The sequence below is a fragment of the Neofelis nebulosa genome, chromosome 2 (assembly GCF_028018385.1).
Source record: "Neofelis nebulosa isolate mNeoNeb1 chromosome 2, mNeoNeb1.pri, whole genome shotgun sequence".
In the NCBI taxonomy this organism is placed as follows: domain Eukaryota; kingdom Metazoa; phylum Chordata; class Mammalia; order Carnivora; family Felidae; genus Neofelis; species Neofelis nebulosa.
In genome coordinates this window covers 209243821-209260261 of record NC_080783.1, presented here as the reverse complement: position 1 = coordinate 209260261, position 16441 = coordinate 209243821, and the positions used below count along the sequence as shown (strand labels likewise).

The 16441-nt window shown below is 56.9% G+C and overlaps 1 protein-coding gene across 2 annotated transcripts in view; it reads left to right on the top strand.

Moving 5' to 3' along the window:
* IGSF21 (immunoglobin superfamily member 21) overlaps positions 1 to 16441 on the top strand; it is a 231678-nt gene that overhangs the window by 137784 nt on the left and 77453 nt on the right. The window lies entirely within an intron of this gene.

Genomic DNA, 16441 nt, shown 5'->3' with positions numbered 1-16441 from the left:
CCCAGCAGGGCCCCAGGACCGTTGGGAAAGAGCAGAGGGCTTCCAAGAAGCCAAGGACAGCCACCGAGTTAGCAGCTATTTGCCGTGTGACCTTAGGCTTGTCCCCTCCCCTCCCTGGAGCTGGGTTTCCCCCCTACGTAAACCAAGAGGCTTCCCAGCATTTCAGAAGCATATTTCTGGCTCTGTGCGCCTCCTGCCACTCACCTTCCAGAGGGATCCTGCTTCGGCGCTCGCCCGCCATCCTCCCCCTTCGGGCATCTCCCCCCTCCTTCCTCAAGGACTCTGGCTCCGAGGCTGAGGCCGGCTGCACGTCTTGTGCTGGCTGGCGGCAGCTTCATTGCCCATCTCTCTGTGTGCCAGGCATTCCTGGGGGCTGAATTACCAGCCCTGTAGGGAACCAAAATCAAGAGACTCCGGACCCCTGCCCGGCCACCTCACCTCCTCCCTCCCGCAAAGCTCGGGGAAGTGGCTCCTTTGAAGACCTCAGTTCAATCCAGAGAGAAAACAATTCTGAGAAAGTCCGCTCACTCGGCTAGGTCCCCCCGATTTGTTTCTTCCCCGGCTGCAGATATTCTAGGAAGAACGGGAAGAGGACTGGGGGGCGGGTTCCCAGATGATTCATGTCCCCCAAGCGTCTCCCAACAGTCGGCACGTGCTTCATTCGTCTCCAGGGAAGCTGGGAGCAAGAGGGGCCACATCAGCAAGGAGCTGGCACCTAGTAGGTGCTTTGCAGAGGCAGGCCCCCTCCCCCGCAGAGAGGGCCTGAACCAGGTCCCCCTTGAGGCTGCTCCGTGCCCGCCACTAACCAGCGACCAGATTTGTGATCATGACCGTGGCGATTACAAGGCTAGGCTAGGTGGCAACTGGGCTTCCCGCCCTCGGGGCAGACTCCACTGCCAGAGGGGGTGCGCTTCCGTCTCCTTCGAATCGGAGTCTATCAGCCATTTTAAAAGGGAAGAAAAAAGAAACCACCCAACTACCCGAACTGGCGCTATTGAAACTGCCAATCACTGCTCCCCACTCTTGGGCTGCGTGTGTAATTTGACGCACTAGTAACATTTCTGCAAATTACACATCATTCTCCCCACCAAAGCCGCACCTTTGACTGCTGTAATATTTACCTGACCGTGCAAGTAATTTTCAGGCCTCACTTAGTGGGCCGGTGAGGCGTGGAGAGAGGCAGGGATGGAGTCGGGCTTCAGACAGCAGGCCCAAGAGAAGCTCAAATGGGGGGGGGGGTGTCCTAACAGTGCCTCTCGGCACAGAGACACGACTTCTCTGCCCGCTTCACAGACACAGGGACGGAGGATGGACTTTCGGGGGCTCTCTACCAAGCATCCTCTAGCTGTTGTTTACATGCCCCCAACGACGGGGAGCTCACTACCCGCTGCACATACTCCATTCCATCTCTGAGTGCCTCCGTCAGTTAGAAAGGGTGGTCTTGACATTAAGGGTATCCGTCACCTGATGACGTCAGCACATTAACTCTCTTTCTGCTTCATGAGTGACGGAGACAGGCGGGCCCTTGCTTGGCGAGTCACTGTGACGGGAGAGGAGGGCCTCCCGAGACACTGGCAGGTGAGGCTGTGAACGCACTCCCAGGGTCTGAGTGACAGGTCGGGCAGTGCGGCTGCCCTTCCAGCCTGAGCTCCAAGCCCAGTTCCGCCAGAGCCTTGCTGCATGACCTTGGGCCAGTCACTTCACCCCTTGAGGCCTCAGTTTCCCCATCTGCAAGGTGGGAAGAGTAAGAGCCCTACTTAACAGGTCCTGGAGGACCTGCTGAGCAAGTGACTCAGGCACTGAGCACCGTGCCTGGCGCCGAGTAAGCTCGTGGGCCGCAGCGCGTCTCAGCCCTTGTCATTATCGCTGTCATGTCATCGTGACCCTGAGGCTGCTTGGTCCATTGCCCGTGTGACCACGCCAGTGGCTTCTTGCATTTTCTGGTGTTGGAATGTGTGATTCGGAAGAAATTAGATCTCTTGCCAGGTTCTGAGTCTTGCCAATGGACAAAATAGGCACTTTAATCCCAAGCTACCCCAGGTCCGAAGGTCCTCAGGACCTTCTCCGTTTGGCCCTCAGGTGTACATTGAAACTTCTCAGACGGCAGGAATATGCAGGAAAAAACAACACCACCAAAGGAAGGGATCAAGGGCCTCTGTCCACTCCATCCTCAGATGGCACCTGCTATCTACATCATGACTGAGGAGGCTCTGGCCAGATCTCCCAGTTCCCCAGGCCCCACGGTCCCTTGTCCACCAGCAGCCAGGGGGATCTTTTAAATTTGTAGATCAGGTCAGATTACTCCCCTGCTCAAGGCCCTCCTGTGTCTTCCCATTACAGCAGGAAAACCATTCAACCTCCTCACACCAGCTTGTTAGGTCTTATGTGATCTGGCCTCAGGTAGCTCCCTGAACAGAAGAGGGTCCACCGCTCTCCACCTTACTCACCCCATTTCCACCCTCCAGTTGCCTTTCTCTTCCCTCGTAGAGCAAGCTTGATCCATCTCAGGGCCTTTACATTTGCTCTGACCCCTGTGTGGCATTCTCTTCTCCCTGGCCTCTCCAAGGCTGGCTCCCTCTTATCATTCAGCTTTTAAAGAAGCCGCCTCTGGCCTTTACGGAATCCGCAGGTCACCTTCTGGCCCCTCGCTGTGGCTTGTTTGCTTCGTAGCCACGAGCATCACTCAAAATCATCTGGCTCGTTTGACTTGCTTTTTTTTAAGTTTATTTATTTTGAGAGAGAGAGAGAGAGAGAGAGAGAGAGCACGGGAGGGGGACAAAGACAAGGGGAGCAAGAGAGAATCCCAGGCAGGCTCCCCACCGTCAGTGCAGAGCCCGATACAGGGCTCGAAATCAAGAACAGGGAGATCGTGACCTGAGCTGAAATCAGGACTCGGACGCTTAACTGACTGAGCCACCCGGTCGCCCCCTCCTCTTTTGATTTTCTGGTGTCTGTGGGCATGATCGGTGTCTCAGTACAATGTACGCTCCCTGAGATCAGGGGCCCCGTCTCCTGTATAGGTGCTGGGCACAGCGTGGCAACTATTGATTACATCACCCTTTCTTCCTTGCCTCAATCCTGGGAAAAAGGGAGCAATATCCCCATTTTATAGACAAGAAGACTGAGGCTCACAGAAGTTAATGAACTATCTAAGTTTCTCAGTGACTCTATGGTCAAGCTGGGATTTGGACCCAAGATGGTCTGACTCCAAAGCCCACTTCCTTTTTTGTTTTTTGTTTTTTTCCTCTTTTTAATCACCTGGCCGGTGAAATCCTTGCTCTCTGGGGACCAGAAAACAAAACACAACCAGACCTATAATGAAAAGCAAATGGGATTTTTGGGGGATGTAATAACACCAAGTGTTCATTCAACACCAGGTAAAGATTTTTCTTTTTAATATACTGGGTGATTTTTATTGGACAGTTTCCTTGTAATAAAGACCCAGCACCAGACTTCAATTTTCTTTCCCTCAGAGGAAATAATCCAGCCCTCCTGCTGACCCAGTGGGGAGAGGAATGTCCTTCCTTGAGACCGGAGATAATAGCTGCCCGTGTGGCCCTCCTGGCTCTGTTAGGAAACCAGTGCCTAAGTCCAGCCCCTGACGATGGTTGAAACGGTCCTGACCTAAGAGTCTGAATCCCACCTCTGTCACTAGCTTGCTGCTGTGTGTCTTGGGGCAAGCTGCTCAACCTCTCTGGTAAAGACATCAACTAGGTCCATCTCAGAGATGATCCAGGGGCTCAAGTGGTCCAACTCAAAGGAAAGAATTGTAAGCATTTGGCCATGCATTTGGGTATCGGTTCACTCGGTTCACTCGTGTTGCTAACACATTATTATGCTAAGATTGGAGATGCACGGTATTGAACAAATTGGTCCCAGCCCCGCCCTTCGGCAGGACTCCCCAGGCGTTTACCACAAAGCTCCGTGAAGGCTGAGGCTATGCTTCCTTGCTCACCACGATGGCCCCCGTGCTTAGCACGGAGCTTGTTTCTTAGCTCAGGCTCAGTAAATAGATATGTACAGGTGCTGGTGGCGGTAGGGGTGGGAGGGATTGCTGAATAATCCCCGAAGACCTTAGGGAAAGCTTTTGAGTGGAGTCATAAAGAATGAGCCAGAATCAGACAGGCAGACAAGGAGAGGAGAGGCTCGCAATCTAGGCCAGGGCTTGGCTACCGATGACCTACAGGCCAAATCCAGCCCATCATCTATCTGTTTTTACAAACAAGGTTTTGTTGGAACATAGCCACGGCCATTCATCTGTTTATAGATGGTCTGTGGCTGCTTTCCTGCCATAACTGCAGAGTTGATTGGTTGTGACGGAGACTGTATAGCCTGAAAATTCTAGAATATCTACAAGTACGGAAGATTTGTGGAGTCCTGGTCTAGTTTAAGGAATCGGGCCAAGGGAAGGCCCAGAAAACTCTTGCTTGCTTGGACATAGGCTTGACTAGCTAATTGGCATGGCCCGGTAGGAAAGGAAGATGTGGGGTCCTTCCCTGAAAAATGGTTACAAATTTCAAATTTCCAGGAGGCAACAGCAGAGCATGGAACCGAGCATGAGGCCGTCTAAGACAGGGCCCTGTGTGAGCACACGGACGGCACACGGTGGGGCTGACCCCACGGTGGGCGGCCTCTCCCATGGAAAACCGGAAGACTATCCTGGGAGCAGTTATGGGGAGAAATGTCCACCCAGGGCTCTGCTTTGGGGCTCAGAGTCTCCAAGTCCCAAGCCAAGGGAGTGGAGAGCCAGCCTTCCTTTCTCAGCTCCCCTGCCTCCCCACCTCACAGGGCCCGGCTGTGATGCAAAAGCGGGGAAGGGCCCAGCCCTGTCTTTCCGCTGGGTGCAGCTCGGTGATCAGACGTGAGGCAGCCGTGAGAAGAAACGTGACAGTCTACGGGAATCTCTCTGACAGTGCTGTTTTCCGTGTGCTCATCAGCAGCCGTCCAATGAGGGGAGCGGAGGGGGCAGGGACCCCGCTCTACCCGGCTGGGAGAGAGCCAGATAAGGTGCAGCATCTCATGGAAACCCCCAAGCGAGGCAGCCACTCAGGCTCAGCCTGCTGGATCCCTAGACTGACGTCCATGCCTTCTGTCCCTCTGTGAACATCTTCCCTGACTCACCTCATCTTTTTCCATCCTTCTTTGTGCCCAGAGGCACAAAGCACCAGTGGCATCACAAGGCTTCCTTGCCCGCCGGCTTCCGGTTGTGTTTTGGGCTAAGAGGAAGCACCTTCCAGGGTCTTTGTTGCACCGGGTCCCGTTCATCCTGACGTTCTGTGCCTGCTTAGAGTTTTCAGAGCCCCAGACCCCTGCCCAGGCTGGGGTCACTGACACTTAGTAGGTTCTCGTGGCGGGGAGCGGGGGGGCTAACACATAGTAGGTTCTCAGGCAACGCTTAGTTGAATCAAATTGACCCTTTGGCCAACAAAGCAGTAGCAGGTGAAATAAACACATAGGTTTAAAAAAAAAAAAAAACAAGAGCTTTCGCCAAAAACCGCGTGTCATAATTCCATTCTATGAAATACTAGAACAGGGATAAATGGGGTGAGAAATCTCGGAATCACGGTCGCGCTCTAGGGGAGAGGACTGACGGGGCAGGGGAAGAAGGAACTTTCTGGAATGATGGTGGCGTTCGACATCGTGAGAGGGGTTTGCGTTACCTAGATGTATGCCGCTTATCGTTGAGATTTGTGCGTTTCGTTGCACGCAAGTTCGAAACCTCCAAAGACAGAACCGTAAGTAAACATTGAACTCTTAACGATGTGTGTGCCGGAGCACTTAGGGGTAGAGAGCACTGATGTCCGCGACGTTCGGATGCCCGGCAGGAACACAGGCAGGTGGATGGGGAGGGAGGAGGAGAAGGAGCAGCGTGTGATGCACTGGTGTGGCCAGACGGCCCTTGTGGAAGCTAGGTAGCGGGTGTCTGGCTGTTGGTTTTGAAACTTTATGCTCCTCTGTATGTTTGAAAATGTTCACGATCCAACACTAGAGGGGATAAGACATGAAGCCCTAGGACCAAGCCAGGGAGTGGGACACCAGCGATCTGTATAAGGTCACTCAGCCTTTCGCAAACATTAAGACTGGTTTTGAGGGAGCCCGGGTGGCTCTATCGGTTAAGCATCCGACTCTTGGTCTCGGCTCAGGTCGTGACCTCAACGGTTTGCGGGGTCGAGGGATCGAGCCCCACGTCAGGCTCTACGCCGACAGTGCGGAGCCTGCTTGGGATGCTCTCTCTCTCCCTCTCTCTCTCTGCCCCTCCCTAACTTGCGTGCACACACGCTCGCACTCTCTATCTCTCCAAATAAATAAATAAACTTAAAAAAAAAAAAAAAAAGACTGGTCTTCGGGAAAGCGAAAATTGGTTGTGAAGACACAATAAAACGAGGGTTGTAGATGCCGGGCTGGATCTGGACTGAGGGCACGCCAGCGAATCCATTCACCTCTCTGAGACCTGTACCCCCATCTGTAAAATGCAGGCAGCACTGCCCAGAGGGGTGTCGTGGGGATTAAATGAGAAGCCAGAAGCTTGAACGAACAGGACTTCACGGGGAGCAGGTGGGAAGCAAGACTGACCCTGCCTCCTCATTGCAGTGGCAGCTGAAATGTGGCCTCCTGAAACGGGCCGCCCCAGCCACCTAATCTGCCGTGGCCCCCACTCCTTCCATCCGTCACTCTCCCTGCATTGTCTGCACGACACATATCCCAATCTGATACATGTCTTCGATCTCCCTTCATTTGATTTGTTATCCGTCTCCTCCTACTGGAGTGTGGATTCCAGCAGAAGAGGGACTTGGTGTCGTTCGCAGCTTTATCCCCTGCACCTAAAACAGCCTCCGGCACATGGCGGGGACAGGGCGAGTCTTTACTGAAGGAAGGAATAAATGAACACCACTGGATCGGCTCTGGTGTGACCGCTCAAGTGCAGAATTCTGCCACCCAGCATTTGTCCACTGCCAGCCCCACCTGCACGGAATACCGGGAAGCGAGCTTAGAGATCGGCCATTCTCCACCCCATTTAACAGATGGGGAACCTGAGGCTCGGAGACAGAATGCAAATTTCCCAGCATCCACTGCCCGTGAGTGGCTGAGCAGGGACGGGGTCCAGGCCTCCTGGCTCCCCGCTCGGTGCTCTTTCTCTCTAGCAGGGGCTGGGGCTGACGGGGCTGCTGCAGACGGACGGAAGGATGGGCTCCACCGGGGCTGGGCTGCCCGAAAGGCCACGTGTGAATGGCAGTGGGCAGGATTCGCCAGCCTAGTAATATTCACTGGCACACTCCGCCCTTGTTTAGCAGGTGGGCGGGCTGACACGGGCCGGATTGGCACGGCGGGGCCCCTCCCTGAGGGCTGGCGGCCCTCCTGACTGCCGTGGCCAGCCAGACGACCACGAGCTGGCATCTGTCCCCACAATCAGCCCACAGGTGTGCTCGCTGACGGGCAGCCCCCGGGGGTGGTGGGAGCACCGAGTGCCGAGCGTGGCCCCTGAGGGACATCCCAGGGGTGTCACAGGCGGGGGGGGGGGGGGGGCGGGGGGGGGCCACAGCCTCCCACACAGATACACAGACACCGGAGTCAGACAGGACACGCTGGCCCCACTGGCTTGTGGGACCCGAAAGCCTAGTTGTAACCCTGAAAAGGGGCCTGGGGGGAAATGGTCGCTTCTCTTTGCGCTCAAGGCCTCTTCCCAAGTCCAGACCCGCTGGCCCCTGGATCTGTCGTCCACCCTGCAGCCAGAGGGGCTTTCTGACCCTGATGGGAACTTTCCCTCCCCTGCCTGAAGCCTTCAGTGCCTCCCTGTCTCCCTCCCACGAAATCATAGCAAAAACAAGATCTACTATGTACAATATACCGTGCTAAGCATTTTGCCACTGATAAGCTAACGCACAATTATACCGTTTACTGTACGTTAGCCACTCTTCAGGCTCTTTCCCCGGAGACGTCAATTCGTCCTCCAGCCACCAACAGGGTGGCGCTACTGTTTATCCTCATTTTATAAAGAGAAAACTGAGGCAGGGAGACGTGAAATGACTTGGATGAGATTCAGACCGAGGGGCTCGACTGCCGAACCCAGATTCCGTCTGTGTGAAGCACGACCCTCCACAATCCTGCTTCCACCCCCACCCCCCCCAGGGTGCTCCCTGCACCCCCACCGCACCCCACGGATCCCAGGTCGCATCCTTGGTCACTCTTGTCTGCTCTGGTGCCTTTGCCTGGCCGTCTCCAGGGCTAGACTGTTCCGCCTCTCGTCTGGCCCGCAGACTCTCCCCATCCTCCAAGGCACCGCTCAGCGCGCCCTCTTGTGCGGGGCCCGCCCTGAGCCCTCCCCTCACCCCTGCGCCCCAGGCTGCTGTGGCCGAGGCCGGGTGAGCACAGGTTGCCTGTGTTTCTCTCTGCGATGCCCTGCCCCGCCCTTTCTGTGAGCTCTTGAGGACCGGGACCCTGTCTGATGCCACGATCTGGCCACAGGCCCGACCCCCACGAAGCGCTGAATGAACCAACGAGGAAATAGACCAATGAGAAGCTGAGGTCACTTGAGCTGGAGGAATGAACGCAAATGGCAGGAAGTGAGGAGTGACCTTCGGGGAGAGAGAGATGGGACAATCCCTCCTCCCTCCTCCGTCCCAGCACCATGTCTAATGCTGGGGCTCATCGTCAGGAGGCAGGGAGCAGGATACGACACCCCGATTGACAAGAATGTCCCCGGTGCCACAGCTATACGGCACTCAGTGGGGACGCGTGGTTTCTGGGGTCTGGATTGCAAGCATCAGAGGGCCAAGAGGGGGTTCTTCAAAGCCAAGGACCTGGTTCCCCCCACCCCGGCCCTGCCACCTCCTCCCTGTGTGACCCTGGGCGTGTCCTTCTCCTGGTTGGACCTCAGGTTAGCCTTCTGTAGAGAAAGGGCCTAGAGGGGCAGTCAAGGGTCCCTCCTGCTGCCAGGGCCTCCCAGGACATCCAGAGTCTGGTAGTTGACAGCCACCTGGGAAAGCTGCAGAGAGGCCCTATTTGGGGGTGGGGGGGGGGGGGTGCCAGGGGCTTAGAGCAGAGTCTCCCTCTTGTGGTCCCCAACCCCTGCATCTAACCGACCCAATGGGGCTTGTTAAAAAAATGCAAAACCCAGGTCCTGCCCAGGACTCACTGAATTTGAACCTCTGGGGTGGGCTTTCAAAGAAATTGACATTTTTAAAACCCTCCTCCCACCTGGCCAGGTGATTCTGCTGTGCGCAGAAGTTTGAGCATCTAGCATCTGTATGCGTCCTCCCGGTCTCCCCAGCTTCTTGGCCACTAGCCCCGCAGTGTGGGTTTGGGGGTACACAGGAGAAGAAGAGGGAGGTCTGAGAGCAGCCCGTGCCTGGTGGAGTCTGAAGGGCTCAGGTGGTTGGGCCCTGACCTATGGTTTTGCATCTGACTGACGGGGCTGGGAGATTGCCCAGGGCCCGGGCTGGCGTGATGGTGCCTCCCAGGCTGGCATTTCTCAGAAACATATGGGCCGGGGGCGCCTGGGTGGCTCAGTCGGCGAAGCGCCCAACTTCGTCTCAGGTGGTGATCTCACCGTCCATGAGTTCGAGCCCCGCGTCGGGCTCTGTGCTGACAGCTCGGAGCCTGGAGCCCGTTTCGGATTCTGGGTCTCCCTCTCTCTCTGCCCCTCCCTCCCTCTCTCTCTCTTAAAAATAAACATTAAAAAATTTAAAAAAAAAAAAAAAGAAAGAAAGGTACAGGCCGCACACGCACGCCCTAGCCGACATCCCCTATCCCCGTGGCCCAGGGCAGGGAACAGGGTGTATAAACTCTCACGCTGTGGGTGCAGGCATCATTCGTGCACACACAAGTAAGTGCACACACTCCACGAACCCACAGACCGACACACACAACCCTGAACGCGCACACACACAGTCACTCTTACACACCCACAGACCCTCGCATTTGCACACACAGGACACACACGCACATGCCCGCACAGGCGCCCGTCCTTACATGCAGCCCCAGAGCGCACAGATTTGCACACTCAGCCCTGCCGACGCGCACCCGCACCCCCACCCCCAAACCACAGGTTTCCTCATTTGCACCGGGGCTCACCCTCGTGAACTGGCCCTGGGCTCACGCCAGTGGCACACACACGTCCTCACGCTTGCACGAGCACCTGCCCACGAGTGCGGAGCCCACGAAGCCAGCAGCCGCGCTCCTGCCTGCCATTCTCACCAGCCCCCCGGGCCCTCGGCCCGCCCCACTCCCCATCCCTGAGCTGCTGTCTGCCATCCCACAGTAAGCAGATGAGACAGAGCAATTTATGACACCAGCTGTCTCTGTCAAAACCGGATCTGCCACCCACACACGGGGGAAGCCAATTACCCCGAGCCCGTCCCTGCCGGAAGCCTGGACTCACAAGGGAGACAGAGCAGGGGTGGAATCAGGCCATCCGGGGAGGTAGGTGGCGCCTGGCTGGAGGATGTCCCCCCCCCCACGTCTGTCCTTGGGAATCCAGCATTTTCCTCCCCCAGGCCCTCCCTGGGGTGGCTCTGGCCCGGCTCTCGGGCCCAGGAGCTTCAAGAGCAGACCCACGGTGGAGAGCAGGTGGGCAGGGGTCATCTAGGGGAAGATGACCGACCCCAGTCACCATGGCAGCCAAGCAGCCGGGAGCCCTGTGCCCCTGCCCTCCGCAGCAGGCCATGGGGAGGCTGCCTCACCGGCCTCTCTGCCTCTTGCCTTCTTTTTCTCCCTCCTCCCTGAGCAGATGGCCTCTTGCCCTGCGCCCCTGCCCAACTTACCCTCTGCCTAGATGCCCCCTGCCTTCCATGCCCCCTGCCCGACACTTCATCCGACCCCGCTGCCTGGATCACTTCCTATCTGGACCTTGGAACCAGACCCAGGTTTGAATCTGTGCTCGTCCGCTTACCGGCTGGGGAGCCTGGGCGAGTGGCAGCCCTTCCCTGGACCCCATTTCCGTGCCCGCAGTGTGTTCATTTCTAGAAACATATGGACCGAGAGTCCGCTCTGCCCCAGACTCTGCTCTGGGAGCTGGGGAACAGCACCGAACGAGATGATGAAACCCCAGCCTCCTGAGCTCGCCTTCTGCTGGTGGAGGGGTTAGAAAACACCCGCCGCAGAAATGTAAGTGAGGCGGTTGCGTTTCTTCACCGTTGCGCGGGCTGTGCTCCCAGCTGTGCTCCCGGAATCAGGCGCGGCTCACAGAAGAGCTCAGTCGGTAAAGGAAAGCGCGACGGCTTGAGCTCTGCTCGGGGGCTGGCTCGATCTCAAGTAAGCCCATTAGGAACGCTAGTGGGTCTGCTGTCCTCTTTGCACGTGGGGCTGCGTGAGGCGGGAAGGGGCTTCTCGGTCGTGGCTTCACGGCAGAAGTTTCTAGAATGCTCATCGCCTGTCACAGTACGAGGAACGGAGCAGTAAATTCACATCTATTCTTCCCTTTCTTTGAGTACTTCTGACAACTCTGGGGCATGGGTTCAGCTACTGTCTTTCTTTCGTTTTACAGATGAGGAAACTGAGGCTCAGAGCCAGGCAGGGACAGCGACCACGGCAGACCCGAGACCCGAGGAGGCTCAGGGTGGGCGCGGCACTCCACCCACCTGCGCTGTCCGACTAAATGCCCCTTTCCCCCCAACAAGAGCCTTTCGGGGCTGGCATGGCTCTTGCCCGTTGGACACCAAGGGCTCTGCCTGGAAGCTGCCTGGGCTGGGATTCGAACCCGGGTCGCCCATCTCGAGAGCCCAGGCGCCGTCCGTCTTCCACGTCTAATCAGTTCATTAAAACCTTCCTTGCAACAACACCCGCTCCCCCTCGCTGCCCAGCCCCAGAGACCTTAGCTGCTCCATTTCCAGGAGAGCAAATTCCTTCCCGGCTGGAGAGGAGCCGGGATAATGTAGGCAGGCAATTTAAACAGCTGCGGCAAAATATACCAGCAGTTTTCGCTCTCTGCCACTATTACACTTTCCAGCCGCGGCGGGATTGGCCCATAAGTGGGATATCAAGTTTATTACAGCTATTTCCAACCTGTAATTGGTTCTGTGGAACACAAAGAGAAGGGGGGGGGAGGTGAGTTTTTTTCCCCCCTTTCTTTCTTTCTTTTTTTTTTTCTCTCTCTTCCGGATGATGGCACCCGGGGACGGGAGGTATACTTGGAGGCATTAGTTTCTCAAATGAAAAATCCCAGCCGGCCGGCCGTGCGACTGGCTGGACTGAGCCCGTCTGCCACGCTTTGGTGGCTTCGCTTGAAAATCAACCCAACCTAGCTGAAGCCAGATTTGCCGGATTTGGGGGACGGCCAGCGCCCTGGGACAGGGTCTGCTGCCTCGGGGCCTGTGGGCGGCTGCCGAGCCCTGGAGGGCAAGGCTAGAGCAGGAGTGGCTGTGGTCTCCAGGACGGGCTGTTCTAGCACCAGAGCATTTGGGCGTTCAGAGTAGCAATGGTCCTCAGAAGTCACCCTGCACACGTCCTCGTTGAACACTTAAGGAAACTGACGCCCAGAGAGGGGAGCAGTGCAGAGGCCAGCCTGTGGGAGGCAGAACCCGGGTCTCGGCTTCCTACGTCCCTTCCGAGCAGTACAGCCAGGCCGGGTACATGCCAGTTCGGACTCGGATTCTTTTGCAGAAGTGTGTGCGCAGCCTCCTCTCTGCAGTCCAAGTGGGCCCTTTGCACAAGGAAGATGCTTTCCTGTAGCAGGTGGACGTCTGAGAAACCACAGCTCAGGTTTCTGCTGATCCCCCTTGGATCACTGCCTCGTGGTCGGTCCGAGGCCACTTCCCGGCTGGACCAGCCCGCTCCCACCAGGCAGCCGTGGTCGGATCGGGGTGTGGACACAGCGGGCCATCCTGGGGCAAGGAGCGTTCTCCTTGTTCTTCGTGGTACCCCAGTGCCTGGCACGTGGTAAGGACTCAATTCCATTCATTCATTCATCCAACAAATATTTATTGAGCGAGTACCATGTTCCGGGCTCTGGGGACAGAGCAACGAACGGGACAGATAAAGGCCTGGCCCTCGTAGGGTTTATGTTCTAGGAGTAGCTCACACGCAAAGGCCTATTTACTGATTCGGTGAAAATCTGTCGCAGGAGTGAATGAACACTCAAGCATTTCATCCTCCAGGGAGGGGACACGCACACATTGCTTGGGCCTTGGCCTTCCAGGACAGCACCTTGTCTGCTCCCACCAGCCTTGCCTTCCTCTGCCTGCCATGATCTCACGGTCCCAAGCCGCGATGGCACCAGAGGAGCGTGTCAGAGCCCCAGGGACCAGCCTGCCTCCAGGTGCTTGCTCGGAGCGTCCTTCATTTTTCTCTCTGGGCTGATCTCATGAGTGCGGACAAGTCTCTGCGCCCCGGCTCTACGCGCCCACCTGCCCACCGGGTCTCCAGTCCGTGCTTGCCAGGCAGGCCCCCTTCTGTCACATACTGACATTCTACATCCTCTGACTTTCCAGTAAGAACTGTTCTGCCTTCCAGCCCCAGCTCTGGATGGTGGGAAGGGACCCAGAAGCAGGGATGACCCGGAAAAGTGTTAGCATGCGTAAAAATAACCGTCTGTACGGACGCTTACCACACACCAGGTGCTGTTACAAATGTCATCTCATTTAATCCTCCTGAGAGGGACAGAGGTAGGTTGCATTATCCCATTTTACAGATGAGGAAGCTGAGGCTTGAAGAGGCGAGGCGCAGAAAGTTAGTAACCGAAATCAAGAATTTGACTGGGGGTGGAGAAAATCAGCCTTGCTTCTTGCCCGAAAGCCTCCCACAGGCCGGGAGCACCAGGCTGGGACTAAGCACCCTTTGAAGAGGCCCACCTCCACCTGGAAGCCTTCCGTGATCACCCCTCCTCCCAGAAGAATCCTTGGCCCCTCCATGGGTGTCAGGTCACAGTTGGCAAATATCTTTGCTACAGCCTCGCCTTCCCTGGCTCTGCTGTCTCAGGTCCTTGTGGGCTGTGTATCCCCACCAGACGGACTGCGGCCACATCTGAAATGTGGTTCGTCCTCTCCCCCGGGGCCTGGAACAGTGCCTGAAAGTCTTAGGCCTGGAACATGTTTCCAGAATTAAAGAGAAGGTGTCACTCATCACACCAGCTGCCCACCCATGGCCTGTGATAACCCCTCTCCCCCTACCCAGCCTCACCTCAGGGACTGCTGTCACCAAGAACCACAGAATATCCTCCTCGCAAATAGCCACTGGCCCATGGCCTGGGGCCTGACGGTGCGTTCCAAGGCAGTCCCTTTCCAGAGCCTTCCCTGAGCCCCAGGGAAGGGACATCACAAGCCTCGGGCTCTGGCTGTCCCAGGCTGCTTTAATGGGAAGCAGTTATTTCCTCCTAGGCTGACGGGAAGGCCCCAGACTTGGCCCCAGGAAAGAAAAAAAAAAAAAAAAAAAAAGATGTAAATAAAACCAAAGGAAAACTAGGTGCGTCCTTGAAACTCCCCTGTCCCTCGGCCTGAAACAGTGATTTACGACTCAGATAATTCTTCCGTGCTTTATCTGGGGTGTGTGGGAATGTGTGGACGTGTGGGGTGTAGGTGTGTTTTCCTAGTAATAAAACCCTCAGTCCCGGCGAATAAATTTGTGGAGACAGTTTTACCGACAGGTTTTTTTCTCCTTTGTATAATAAAAAAAATGGAGTGAATTTCGAGATTGGGACGATAAGGGCTGCCGCATTTTAGGAGGAGATAAAAAGCAGTACCTGAGAGAAGAGGCAAGGCTGCAAGTCAAATGGGCAGGACGCCTTCCACTTTTATGACTTCGGGAGAAAATTCCTCAAACCTCCGCTGGGCTCCAGGCATCCTCCTGCTGACAGCAAAGGGTCGTGGGGGCTGGGGGGGGGGGGGGACTGGTTTGTCCTCAGCCCCTGGGGGCCCGCCCCGTGGGAGCCAGAGCCCTGCCAGGGGCCCCGCGTGGGACCGTGGCTAAATCTCCTTTCCTCTCCAAGCCACAGTTTCTTCATCTGCAAAACGGGCCACCTGTTGTCTCTGCCGTTCCCTCCGCAGGACCCTATGTGCCAGCAGGAAGCAAGGGCTTAAGGCACATTTCTCATGGGGGGGCCAGATCACCTTTGGGGCCGTCCTGCACATCGTGGGCTGGTTACAGCATCCGCGCTCTCTGCCGCTAGATGCCAGTACGAAACCCGCGCCCCCGCCGGGTTGTGATGACCAAAGATGGTTCCACCCGTGGCCAACTGTCCCCTGGGGGTTGGGCAATATCATACCCTCCCCCCCCCCACCACCGAGGGTCCTGGTTTGAAGGTTCTTGGCTCCTCTTCCTCCCTGGTCCTTCAGTCTCGGCCATCCCTCTCTGGGAAGCCAGGCCCAGTGCTGCGGAAGAGGCCAGCGGGGAGCACACAGCCCCCAGAGGGGAGCACACAGCCCCCAGAGGGGAAAATAAGTGAAAAGTATGAGCTGAAGGAAGATAAGCCCAGAGGAGAGTCAGAGAGACCTGAGCTTGGCAAGGGGTAAGCAGAAACCCTGCAGAGGGGAGTCCCAACGCTGATTCTGCACCCCGGGTTCCGGAAGCTTATCATCACTCTGACCCTGCCTATGGGGCTCCCTGGGGGTCCCGGGACTGTCAGGGGCCTCCTGACTCCTCATGAGCTTGCAGACCGTGGCGGGGGTGGGGGTGACACGCACTGATGTGACCCGTGCCTGGCACACAGCTGGCGCCCCATAAATGCTAGCCAGCTTGCCTTGAACCTGTGTCCCCTAAGCCAGTAACGACACCAGCTGGGCCAGACAGATGTGGTCCAAGCCAGATGTGCCCAGAGGGGCCCAGCTGCACCCAGGCCGGGGCTCCCAGGAAGGCTACAGATCCAAGCAGCTTCCAGGGTGCCCCCCAGCCCAGCCCCTTGGAGAAAGCCCTCCCAGCCGGCCCCCCCTGCCTCCAGCATGCAGAGCCGCGGGGAGTTAATTCCACTTCTCCAGGCCCAGGCATGAGGCCTCCCTGGTCGCAGGCTGTTAGCGCGGAGCCCAGCTGAGCAGCGAGAGGCTGCAAGCTCCCGGTCTATAATAGAGTTGCTGACGCAGGCGGAAAACTGTAGGGAAAACTGCGGCCGAGTAAACAGATAAATAATTGAAACAGTGACAACACATACCTTGCTGCTTTGTGGAGTAACACTTTCATTAGCTGGAGGCAGCGCAGGCGGGAGGATGTGCCGGGCGGCGAGCTGGAGCGCGGGACACTTGGGTCCAGCTTTCAATCAGCCGCGAACAGCTGGGCACCGGAACAGCCTTTGTTTTCCATTATAGGCTTTCTTGTCACCTCCGGAGGTCCCCTGACTTCTCTGGGCCTCCGTGTGCTTGGGGAGGTGGGGGCCTCGTGACCTCCCTCCCGTCCCGAGGGCAGCTGGAGGAGAGGGAGCCCCCAAGCTGTCCTCTTCCCTCCGCCCCGTGACAGCAGAGTGGGTTCTCCCCAGGCTTCTTAAGAGCCCCCTGCCCCCAGACAGGCCCCTCCAACCATCGTC